Genomic DNA, 11460 nt, shown 5'->3' on the forward strand with positions numbered 1-11460 from the left:
AAAAAAAACTGACATGACCTACTTCAGCTTTAAACATCTTAAGTCAGTAGTGACTGATTCAAACGTTGATTGAGAGGTTGCTTACCTCATAAAATTCCCAACATAATTGTATGCATGTTAAGGGAATATTTAAATCAGAGACAAATATAAACGCGCGTAAACGCAACCCTAGTGTGCGCAATCGGTGATTGACTTCTGGAAAGAGGAGTCAACTATTTACAACTCTTTCGCAATGTCGTAACATTGGCCCAAAGTGAAATACACGTTTGCAAAGGTTTAAGGGCTGTAAACTGGTTGTCTTCAAATGGCCACTATCGGTCTTCAGAAGCAGGATTTTATCAGTTTACGACAGGACAGTTCTAATGCATCTAATTTTTTTCACTGATATGACAAAACTGTAAATATTCTAATGCCACAGAAATAATAAGAACTAGCCTATGATGTGATTTTAAGTAGTTGATGAAACTATTTGAATAAGGCAACCGATACTTTTTAGGTAAACCAATTTTTGTATTTTTCAACCCCTTTTGATGATCACATTTTTTGAACGCCGTCTTTAAAAGTTTTTTGTGCCCCAGCCAGCGCATCATCGTGACTTGCTACGAAAAAAAGAACAAACAAAAAACAATAAAAATAATTGAAACATAGAAAAAAAAGATGAATAAAACGTCAAATTTGGCGCTTGAGGCGTCGGCATGCCGTCTTTGAGCGAAAAGTGCAGCCTTCACCAACCGAGCGAGAACAAAGGCGCCATGTTGTGACTAATGTCAGTAATTGTCTAATCTGATAACCGGTTAGCTTTTAGCAAAACTCCCGCCTCCTTGGGAAGCCTTTGATTTGATTGGCTGTCACGCCCCAACAGCTTGCCTGTTTGCGGAAAAACGACTTGTGTCTTTGATCTAAAATACACGCGTTGTGGATGTGTTTTTGACATTCAAGACATCATCTTCTCGTGGAAATAATCTGATGATGGCGATGAAGCTTCTGTAAATGTGTCCCATCAACAAGATCAATACATTTCTTTGAATGTTCAGTATGAGACGTATACGTTTCATATTTATGGCTTTGATTTTTGAGTAAACTTCAGTCTCAAAGAAACACTCTTGCCATAACATGTTCATTGTTGCAATTAGAGGTAAGATCAGGGCATAAAAATTCCAGCCCCAGACCCAGGTCTGCGGGTATTAAAGCCCGATCCAGCCCAAGGCCGACCGACGATCTTGATTTGAAGGACCGAGCCCGAAGCAAACCCGGATTTTCGCATTTCATCTGTGGGGAGGTAAGTGGATTTTGTCCGACCATCGTGTAAACATTTTCTTTTTTACATTTCTGTTTCTGCTGAGGTTCGTTAATCGAAACTTTTCCATCATCGACTGGAACATTTAAAGGTGGTGTCCGTTACTTCGAAATATTCTACTTGTCGACGCCATCTTCTGGCTGGAATCATCATTGCAGCCTCTATCAAACTCCTTCTGTCGCGCGTGCAAGTATGTGAAATTCTTAGATGCGCTTGAATAAACTCTTCCTTTTGGGTTTTGCGTTGTCCTTTTCTTTCTTTCACCATTTTCATCCAAGAGTAAAAGAAAACCGCGAGCATGCGCGTGAAATCACTCTCCTCCCCTCCAGCGTAATGCGCTCTGTGGCCGGAACATTGAGGGTAAGAATAAATAAAAGGAGATAGACATGGTGAAAAAAGAACACATAAATTATATAAGAAAAATAAAACGTCAGGCCAAATTCAACTGTAGAGGTCTCCATTTCTATTGCGTAGTCCGTAACACTTAAGCAATGTTTGATGTTTAAGAGTTTTTTTGTGATTCAAAATAATATATCGAAAATAAAACCGCTTGCTGACATTTACTCCATTTGAAGAAAAGAGTAACGCATAATGATTGTTCTATATCAGCAGTCTCCAACCTATTTCAAGCCAAAAGCTACTTTTTTATTACAAAGGACACCCATTTTGATATCGTTAGGTCAGATTGCCAAGAAACATGGAAATGGCAACACTTTCAAGTAATTCCCTGCCCTTGAAAACAATACATTCAAATTCAAGGACTTCAAGCACCCGTACAAACCCTGACTATATATGTTATTTGTAAATAAAAATAAATATGTTTTTTGTACTGTTACCCAATGCTAGATAGATAGATAGATAGATAGATAGATAGATAGATAGATAGATAGATAGATAGATAGATAGATAGATAGATAGATAGATAGATAGATAGATAGATAGATAGATAGATAGATAGATAGATAGATAGATAGATAGATATTTTTTTCATTGAAAAAAATAAAAATAAAACAAAGATATAGAATACAGAAATACCCAATATAACGTTTTGCTATAGAGTATTTAAATAGTGCTATGGAAAATACACACTGTAATAAAAATAGGGTAATATGCAAATGTGGGGGTGGGGTTTAATGAGGGCATTTACTCCCCGGGTGGAGTTAAAGAGCCTCATGGCATGAGGAATAAATGATCTCCTCAGTCTGTTCGTGGAACAAGACTGTGACAGAAATCTGTCGCTGAAGCTTCTCTTGCACCCTGGTCATCCTGCAAAGGGGGATTACCATTTGTGAGGCCCCCTTCTGAAGGTTTTTTATTTTCCTCATTCTAAGGTTTTGAGTTTTTCCTTGCCGGCATGTAGGTTTTAGATCAGGGGATGGTGTCATAACAGTCTGTAGTTTGCAATAATCTGTGGTCTGTGCAGCCCTTCGAGACTCCTTGTGATTATGGGCGTCACAAATAAACATGACTTGACACCCTTTTGTTTTATTTCTAGCATAACAGCAACACTTCCACATCTTCCTTTGATTTCTTCCTTAAAGTAGATAAAAACGAGTTTGCATGACCTCCCTTTTCAGGTCTCTCCAACGCACCAACGGGGTTAACGTAGGCAATATCGCTCGTACCTGATTGGGGTAGGGCGGCAATTATGCGTCGACAGCTTCTTTGTGCTCCAAACTCATCAGCGGCGCGACTTTGTGGACTTTCCTTCTCCCTGGAGGGCTGAACGAGACTTCTGTGATTAGAGAGAAAAAAGAGGAGAATGATCAGTCCAGCTTTCAAGTTGCCGTTGGCACCACAAACAAACATGGGAGATTTGTTGTCGGGCTAATGAAACAATTACTCAGATGCTTTGATGCCGACTGGCAAAGGTTTATAATACGCTATGACCTCTCATTAATCGGCGAATTGGAGTGCTTTATCAGCCTGGCAGGCCAAAATGTTCCCTCTTTATATCACAAAACCCACCTTTATTTTTCATTCCCAAATTTGAGTCTGGAAAAGAATCTCTCATCACGTTTTCCAGGAAAAACTAGGTTTTGTCTGTCAAGATTTATGCGCTCGATGGTTGTCGGCCTACTGTCATTCCTATGCTCTGCACTACTGCTATCCCTCTAGAGGCCTACATATCAGGCCTGCCCTACACCGCAACTGCTTCGGCACCACCTGCGGCCACCGATGCACAACGCTGTGCCAGGCAGCCCACGCGGCCTCTTTCACTTTTCGGGTGAGCCACCGCAGCTAGGGGGACTACTAGGACTCTAGAAACAGAAGGAAGCTAGCGGCCAAAACAAAATTTGAACTGCTGGTAAAGACAGAGATAGAAAGAGAGAACAAGTGAGAGAAAGGGAAAGAGATATCAAAACAATTGGTAAAGAGAGATAGAAAAAGAAAGAGATTAAAACTGCTGGTTCAAGGGAGATGAGAATGTCTGGTAGAGAGAGAGAGAAAGAGAGAGATTACAACTGCTTGGAAAGAGAGGGATAGAAAGAGAGAGAAAGTGAGAGGGAAAGCGAGAGAGAGATCAGAACTGCTGGTAAAGATAGAAAAAGAAAGAGAGATAGAGAGATGAGAACAGCTGGTAAAGACAGAGAAAGAGAGAGGCGAAGGATTAGAACTGCTGTTAAAGTGATAGAGAGCAAGAGAGAGGGAGACAAAGAGATTAGAACTGCTGTTAAAGAGAGCGCGAGAGAGAGAGAGAGAGAGAGAGAGAGAGAGAGGGGGTTTAAACTGTTAGTAAAAAGAGAGAGAGGGTGATAAGAACTACTGGTAAAGATAGAGAAAAAATAGAGAGAGAGAGAGAGAGAGAGAGAGAGAGAGAGAGATTAGAACTGCTTGGAAAAAGAGAGATAGAAAGAGAGAGAGAAAGTGTGAGGGAAAGCAAGAGAGGATTTAAAACGGCTAGTAAAGATTGAAAGAGAAAGAGAAAGATGAGAACAGCTGGTAAAGAGAGAGAGATAGAGAGAGGGATAGTAACTGTTAGTGAAGAGTGAGAGAAAGACAGTGAGAGAGAAGGGTTTGAACTGCTAGTAAAGAAAGACAGAGAGACAGAGAGACAGAGACAGAGAGAAGAACTGCTGGTAAAGAGAGAAGGATTAGAACTGCTGGTAAAGAGAGAGAGAAAGATGGATAGAGATTTGAACCACTGGTAGAGACAGAGAGAGAGAGAAATATAAAGAGAGAAAGTTTAAACACATTGCTTCACATTATTTAGTCCAAATAACTAAATGTGCATCTAATTCAAATGAGTTTTTTTATATTGGACACCTGCAAAAGATATCACATAGGATGCTAGTTTGGTATTTCGATAATTATAAGCTGTTTTCATTTTTGTCCCTTACCACCAATCATTTTGCTGTTCTTTGATGTTCACACCCTTTAGGGCGGATCTGTTTTTGTAAAAAAATAAAAAGAAAAGCCTCAGGGGAGGGCTTTTAGAACAGGTTGGAATTTCTTATCTGAGGTTCGAGCTCTTCCCCGTTCTCCTTGCAAGTTCGAAATCCATTGATGTCCATTGATGTCTTCACTCTTTATTTAGAGCGTCTACTAAACTATGAACCTAATACATTATATAAAATAAAAGATGAAATAAACATAACTCGATACGTATGTGAATATATCGTAAAAAGCTTGTAGAATGTGTGCTAAATATGCCATTTTTATTGATGAATAATTCTATAATAACACAGTCATAAAACAACATATCGTCATTTGGGGGATTCAAATGACAAATATTAGGAGAAACGTCAAAAACTCTCAGAATTGGCTTATAATCAAACTTATTTCAATCCCGCCTGACAGAAGAGTGCCGTCGTCACGCAAAGCCGGCGTTTTATCGTCTCATTTGCGGTGATGATTGATTATTTCATTTGATGTTTTGGGGAGGGGCGGGAAACAAAACGCCGAGTCGCTTTTGAAGTATTAAAATAAATGGAACTGTCAGCCAAGTCTCGTCAGGCAGCCAGCAAGGGACTCATTAACCGTATTTACTAACATCGTTTCTGCACATGAGGAGCCATTGAATGACCCCGGCCCAATTGAGGAGGGGTCTTCCTGGTTTCTTATCCGAGAGCAAAGGGTCTTGTTATGATACGTCGGCGTCGACTTCTACGCTCTGAGGCGACAAACGGGACGATGCTGGGTCTGTCATCCCCCTTCCTTTATTTGCGTCAAACATAAAAGAAAGCTTTAAGTCAGCCTAGATCTCCACCATGGAAAGCAGCTTCCTTAAAAGGATGACAGCAGGGAGTAAACAGCCAAAAATAATACAGAGGCAGACTAATAAAAGACAAGATTGTCAATCTGCCTGGGGGGGCTCGCCGAGAGGTGCATTTAAATGGCGTTTAAGACACTTGGTATTCTGACGGGGACGGCGGTGATGTCTTATTTGGACCGCGGACGGATAAACACTTGCTTTGTCACGCTTGTCCGTCTCAAGTTCTTCTTCTCGAGGTAGGATCGCGCCTGACAAAATCCAGCTTGACCCGGCCCCGCGAGTATTAAAGCCTGACCCAGCCCGAGCCTGACTAATTTACTTGCGGAACCGAACCCAAAATCCCATATTTTATTTGTGAGGACTCAGGAGTAGGATGGGTGATTTTGGTTGACACCCCCCAAGCGCATCCACTTCCCTGGGTCTGACAGTGCCGACATGCACGAGGAGGGGACGGAATCCATAGCGCGGATACTCCACGAAGAAAATGAAACAAAGAACAACGACAGGTGGATAAGAAAGGATGTGAGGGTTGCCGCTTCTAGGACAAGTGGAAATCCAAAACAACTAAATCAGGCTAATTTGGCAAGAGACTGACACTGTTTTCAAATATAATATCAAGAGGCACTGTCAGACAAAACATGCTGACGACACAAGCTAACTCGAACCGTGTTGAAAATGTGAAGCAACTGGAAGCTTTTTCTAACAGCACAGTAGCGCTTTTTCTCGAGATCCTGCCAGTCAAACAAAAATGCTACAAAGGCGAGATACAAGGTTGCAACGCTGATCGCCAAGCACTGCAAACCTTTCACGGAGCTTAAATTTATTAACAGCGTTCCTACAGCTTAAAGAAAATTAAATTCATTAAATTTAAATTTTTAATAATTTGAAATCAAATTTAAGACCAAGTCGACAAAAAAACCCACAATTAAAAACAAACAAAAAAAAATTATTGCACACACATTACCTGGCACAGCTTTTAGGCAAGGCAAAAAACGTTTTTGAAAACAGCCAGTCCAAAGTAAACATCTCTGAGAAGCCCGACTGAAATCACATCACCATTTTGATATTACCTATATTGTGGTCAAGTGATGTGCCACAAAAGTAAATCGGTGAATTATTAAAAAGGACAAGTGATATTGTTACTTAATCTGTTTTAGTTTAAACGAATAAAAATCTTATGTGTTCACATTTTTAGGACTTTTAGGATTTGAGACGTTTCAATGCCAATTAAGGCCAAATTTTGGGAATACTGAATTCAATGCCTTTTAAGACTTTTCAAGGATGAAATGAAATGATCTGCATTTATATAGCGCTTTTCAAGTCAAGACTTCCCAAAGCGCTTTACAGTGTGCTTCACATTTCCCAATAGCGGCCTTGCAGCCATGTAAGGCGCTAACCTGCTTATTGGGGGCATTAGGGGTTCAGTGTCTTACCCAAGGACACTTCGACATGTAACACAGAGGAGCCGGGATTCGAACTGCGATCTCCCCTGTTAATCTCTAGATCCCAAGACGAGCGCTCTACCTCCTGAGCTACATGAACCCCGTGACTGTTCAAAAATGCCAGGCTAAATAATCAGCCCTCACAATTTCAGTTTACCAAATCTAGCCCACTCACTGAAAAGTTTGGATACCCCTGGCCTAGACATCCCCTAAAAGAATGTGTGATCAACCTGGGAACAGGTAAAGATTCATGCTATTGTCCCAGCTGATTTTAAGCTAAGATGCCCATGCTACACTCATCTGCAAGCATGTGATTGCAAAAAATAAGGCGAGGGATAAACAACCTTCTATTTCTGTGCGTTTCAAATTCGATAACTCAAGTTTAGTAGCATTTGCAAAACTTCAGGGTGACTTTGGCCAAACGGTTCGAACACAGCATTCAATTTTCGTACATCTTGGATTGGGATTTGAGGTGAAATTTACAGGATTGTTAAGGGGTTTAAAAACAAAACAAATTAAAAAAATTCTGCAAGAGAGAAGACCAGCGCAAACCCGAAAGTAATGATTGACATTTTAGGCCCGACCTGACCCGAGACTCGGGCTTAAGATCTTACCTCCAATTCCTTTGGCACTTGTGTACACAGCAAGAACATTTCGGGAAAGACGACATGGCAATGTAGGAGAAATTGCAGTTCCTTTTTTGAACAAAATAATATTTAACATTTTCCCGATATACATTTCCCAGTATTAAATATATAATTTTATTTATTATCACTACCAATGTTTTTGTAATGAAGTGGTTAGCACGTTCACCTATAGTGCGAAAGCCCCCCGGTTCTAGAGCGGGTGGAAACATATGTTTGTCTGGAGAGGGATGGGCGCCTAAGACACACCTCAGGAAATGGTGCCTCTACCACCCTTTGTGGTTATGGGATCCAACCAACCACCAATGCCACTTGATTAGAATTTGTGATGTATTTGTGTTAGCCAAGGCATGTGTGCCATTCAGTATTGGAGCCACTTTTTCAGAGCCAAATTCAAGGACTTTTTGAAGACTTTCAAGTCCAATTTCTCCATTGCCATTGTAAGAAAAATATCCGGTGTGAATCATCTATTTTGCAGAGCCACAAATTTACCTGCAATTTTTAATCTTTCAAGAAGTGATTTTTAGATCTTTAGTCAATCTAAATTATATTTGTTTTTGAGACAAATCTCTCATCAAAAGTAGCTCACATTTTCAGTTCCAATTAGAATTTACCACTGGGAAATGCTACCTTAAATTTTTGCATGGCCCATAATGACCATAATTGATACGTAATCCCAATACATATTTCATAGTGCCCTGTTTAGATGTAGCATGCACATGGTCAATTAATTGCAACCCCTAGAGGGCAACGCAACAAAGTACAGTGCCTTGCAAACTCATGCCAGCTGCAGTTAAATGAAATGATCTGCATTTCTATAGCGCTTTTCAAGTCAATGACTTCCCAAAGCTCTTTACATTGTGCTTCACATTTTCCAATAGCGGCCGTGATCTGTGCAGCCATGTAAGGCTCTAACCTGCTTATTGGGGGTATATTGGAGGTTCAGTGTCTTACCCAAGGACACTTCGGCATGTAACACGTACAAGCCGGGATTGGAACTGGGATCCCTTAATCCTAAAACGATCGCTCTACCTCCTGAGCTACAGCCGCCCCAAGTTAATTAAGTAAGAAGAAATCCAATGAAAAAGAGGAACCATCAGAGAGCAGTGTTGACGTCATTTTTTAGCCGAACTGTTGAGGAAAAAAACGCAACAATGTCAAGCATTTACAAGCTCTTTTCCCAATATTCAAGCTTTTTTCAATCATTGAAAACACAACTTCAAACTCAAGCATTTTCAATGATTTCAAAGCACCTGTATGAACCCTGGAAATTGGACCAACCCAGTACATAGGACCAATTGACCCAATTTTCTGGGTTGTTTTAGACAAAACGACCCATTTATTTAGGTTATTTCTCAACAAAATGACCTGAATTGAACCAATTTGTGTTTGAAAAACAAAGGCCTTAAGGTCAACTCAACACAAGTATAAGGCATATCCTAACAACAACTGGACCGAAACCCTAGCCGGTCAACACTAAGTCTCAGGTAAACAATTAGCCAGAGATCCTTACCAGGTTGGCCGCTAAGCTTAATCAAGCTAACGGCCAAACCGGTGGGACAAAGCCAGCAACCTCAGAGAAGCCTCAAGCCAACAGGAAACAACCTCTACTTCAAAACCCTGCATCCTGTGGTCCTCAAGCCTACCAAGATTCCTCATTGCTCTACAGCCCTGGAAATAAAGACTGGGCCGTAATCTTCATCGAAGCAGAACTACGCAGACCATCTCGTTGTTGCTAGGTATTGGTGTGACGTGAAAGGGGGAACTCTATCAAAGACAATAACGTAATAATCAATCCAATTATGTTGTCTATCCACATGGTGCCAGTTTAAGTTCTCAATTTCGGGTTGTCTCTGTTTTTTATTATTATTATTATGTTGTGTTCTATTCAAGCTTCTTTAGTAGATGATTAGTAAAAGTCCATAAATCCGAGAGTATGTGTGTCTTGATTTAAGTATATGGACCTACCAAAAACGGTAATTCACCTAAGGTGTGTGTAGCCACCCTTCAGAATAACTCAAAAAGGTTTTTCATCTGTTTTCCTGACATGATGTCAAAATGTATGTGGTGCTCCAAAAATGCAAGAGGAGTTTTGAAAAAAATTAACTCGGCTCTTTTGATCAATTGGTCAAAAAAATTGTTTGTTAGAATTATTTATTCACAACCTCTATCCGTTATATCATTTGTAAACTGTATATAAAATTAAGTGAATCAAGGAAGAGAGGTTTTGGGTGCTCTGAGGAGAGTGATGAGCAACAAGAGAATGAGTATGGATGATAAGAGAGGACTGTATGAGAGTGTATTTGTGCCGACTGTGTTGTATGGTACAGAGACTTGGAGCCTGAGCGCGGATTTGAAATGTTTTTGAGGTGAAGTGTTTGAAGTGTTAGGAGCGACAAGATTGGGTGGATTAAGAAATGAAATTGTGAGAGACAGAACTGGAGTAGTCGTGGAACTGTTTGGACGCGTTCTAAGGGATGGGAAGGGCACCTGTATGATGCGGTAGGGGTAAACCAGTGAAAGCTGTCGGGCCCTGCTGTTGAACAAAAGTGTGTGTTGTGTCACCCTGACCCGAGTGACATGGCCGCTTTCTTGTGTCCCGTTTCATCCGGAGAGACGAAAGCATGACCAATTTAGGTGCCGATGTGCCTAACTTGTTTGGGTGTTTGGGCATTTGGGTTGGCCAAGATTCTAAATGTTTTTGTGTGTTTTTTGCTACTTTTTTTTCTTGTATGTGTTTGTCTTGCTGTCGTTCACCCCTCTCGAGGGATATGACCAGGGTAGATAGATAGATAGATAGATAGAAATATAAAATTACAACTGAAAAATTTGGACTTTGGGGGGACAAGCACTATAATATTTCTTCCAATCATCCACCCTTCATTATAATTGATACCTTGATGCATACCGAAGAAAAAAAAAATCCCCACCACTAGATTAAAGTAACGGGAAAAACTTTGATACATTTATGTATTTCCACATGACAAGACTTTGCTTCTGTTTCCTTTTTTCGGGGGGGACCGAGCATCAATAACAAAAAGACGACCTGACAATGCCGGCTTTTGTTTTTAACCGTCACGACTTTAACAAAAAAACAATCCTTTCAACTGGCTTCTCTTTATTCACGGATTGTCTATTTGTATTCTTGGTCACATGTAAATCTGCAGCTTGTAACCTCCTCAATCAAAGCAGGCTTTATGTGTCTTGTGTGAAGTGGCATCAATTGGGGAGAAGAAATAATATCATTTAATGGCCGGGCTGTCAGATGCGCGCATATGTTGTTAGGAAAAATACAAGCATGTTCGAGTGTCTGATATTTGAGAAGCGGATCAAAGCGAGGGAAGATGTGTGACTGTGAAATGGGAAGGAGTGGTGGGGGGGGCAATCTTATATTCTGTCATTGGAATAAGTGAGGGGAATAGTTGCTTAACCGATGCTTTCAAGCCTGTCGAGAGTCTGTACAAACATTTCAAAATAAAACTAATGAGGGGTGGAGAGAAGGTGTCGATGTGTGCATGGAATATTGATGGAATGCTTTCTCTCTGCATTTACGGTTTATTATAAAACAAAAGTGGAAACTAATGTATACGGAATTGATCCGGTTCAGGCTGTAAATATTTATGATTTTTCAAAGATGGGGATTTATTATGATGCTGGGTTTCGGCGAATCTGTGGGTTTGAAGAGACCACACTTTTATTTAAGTCTTAATCTCAGCTCATACAAACCAATGCCAGCTACCGTGAGTCACAAGGGAAGAAGAAATGCACCGTCAAAGTGAAGTAGTGTTGGAGTCGATTTAAGATGACTTGATTTCCATCCATCCATTATCTGCACCGCTTATGCTCAGTAGGGCCCGGGGG

Source organism: Urocampus carinirostris, chromosome 7 (assembly GCF_059441175.1).
Source record: "Urocampus carinirostris isolate Australia breed hairy pipefish chromosome 7, RoL_Ucar_1.0, whole genome shotgun sequence".
NCBI lineage: Eukaryota > Metazoa > Chordata > Actinopteri > Syngnathiformes > Syngnathidae > Urocampus > Urocampus carinirostris.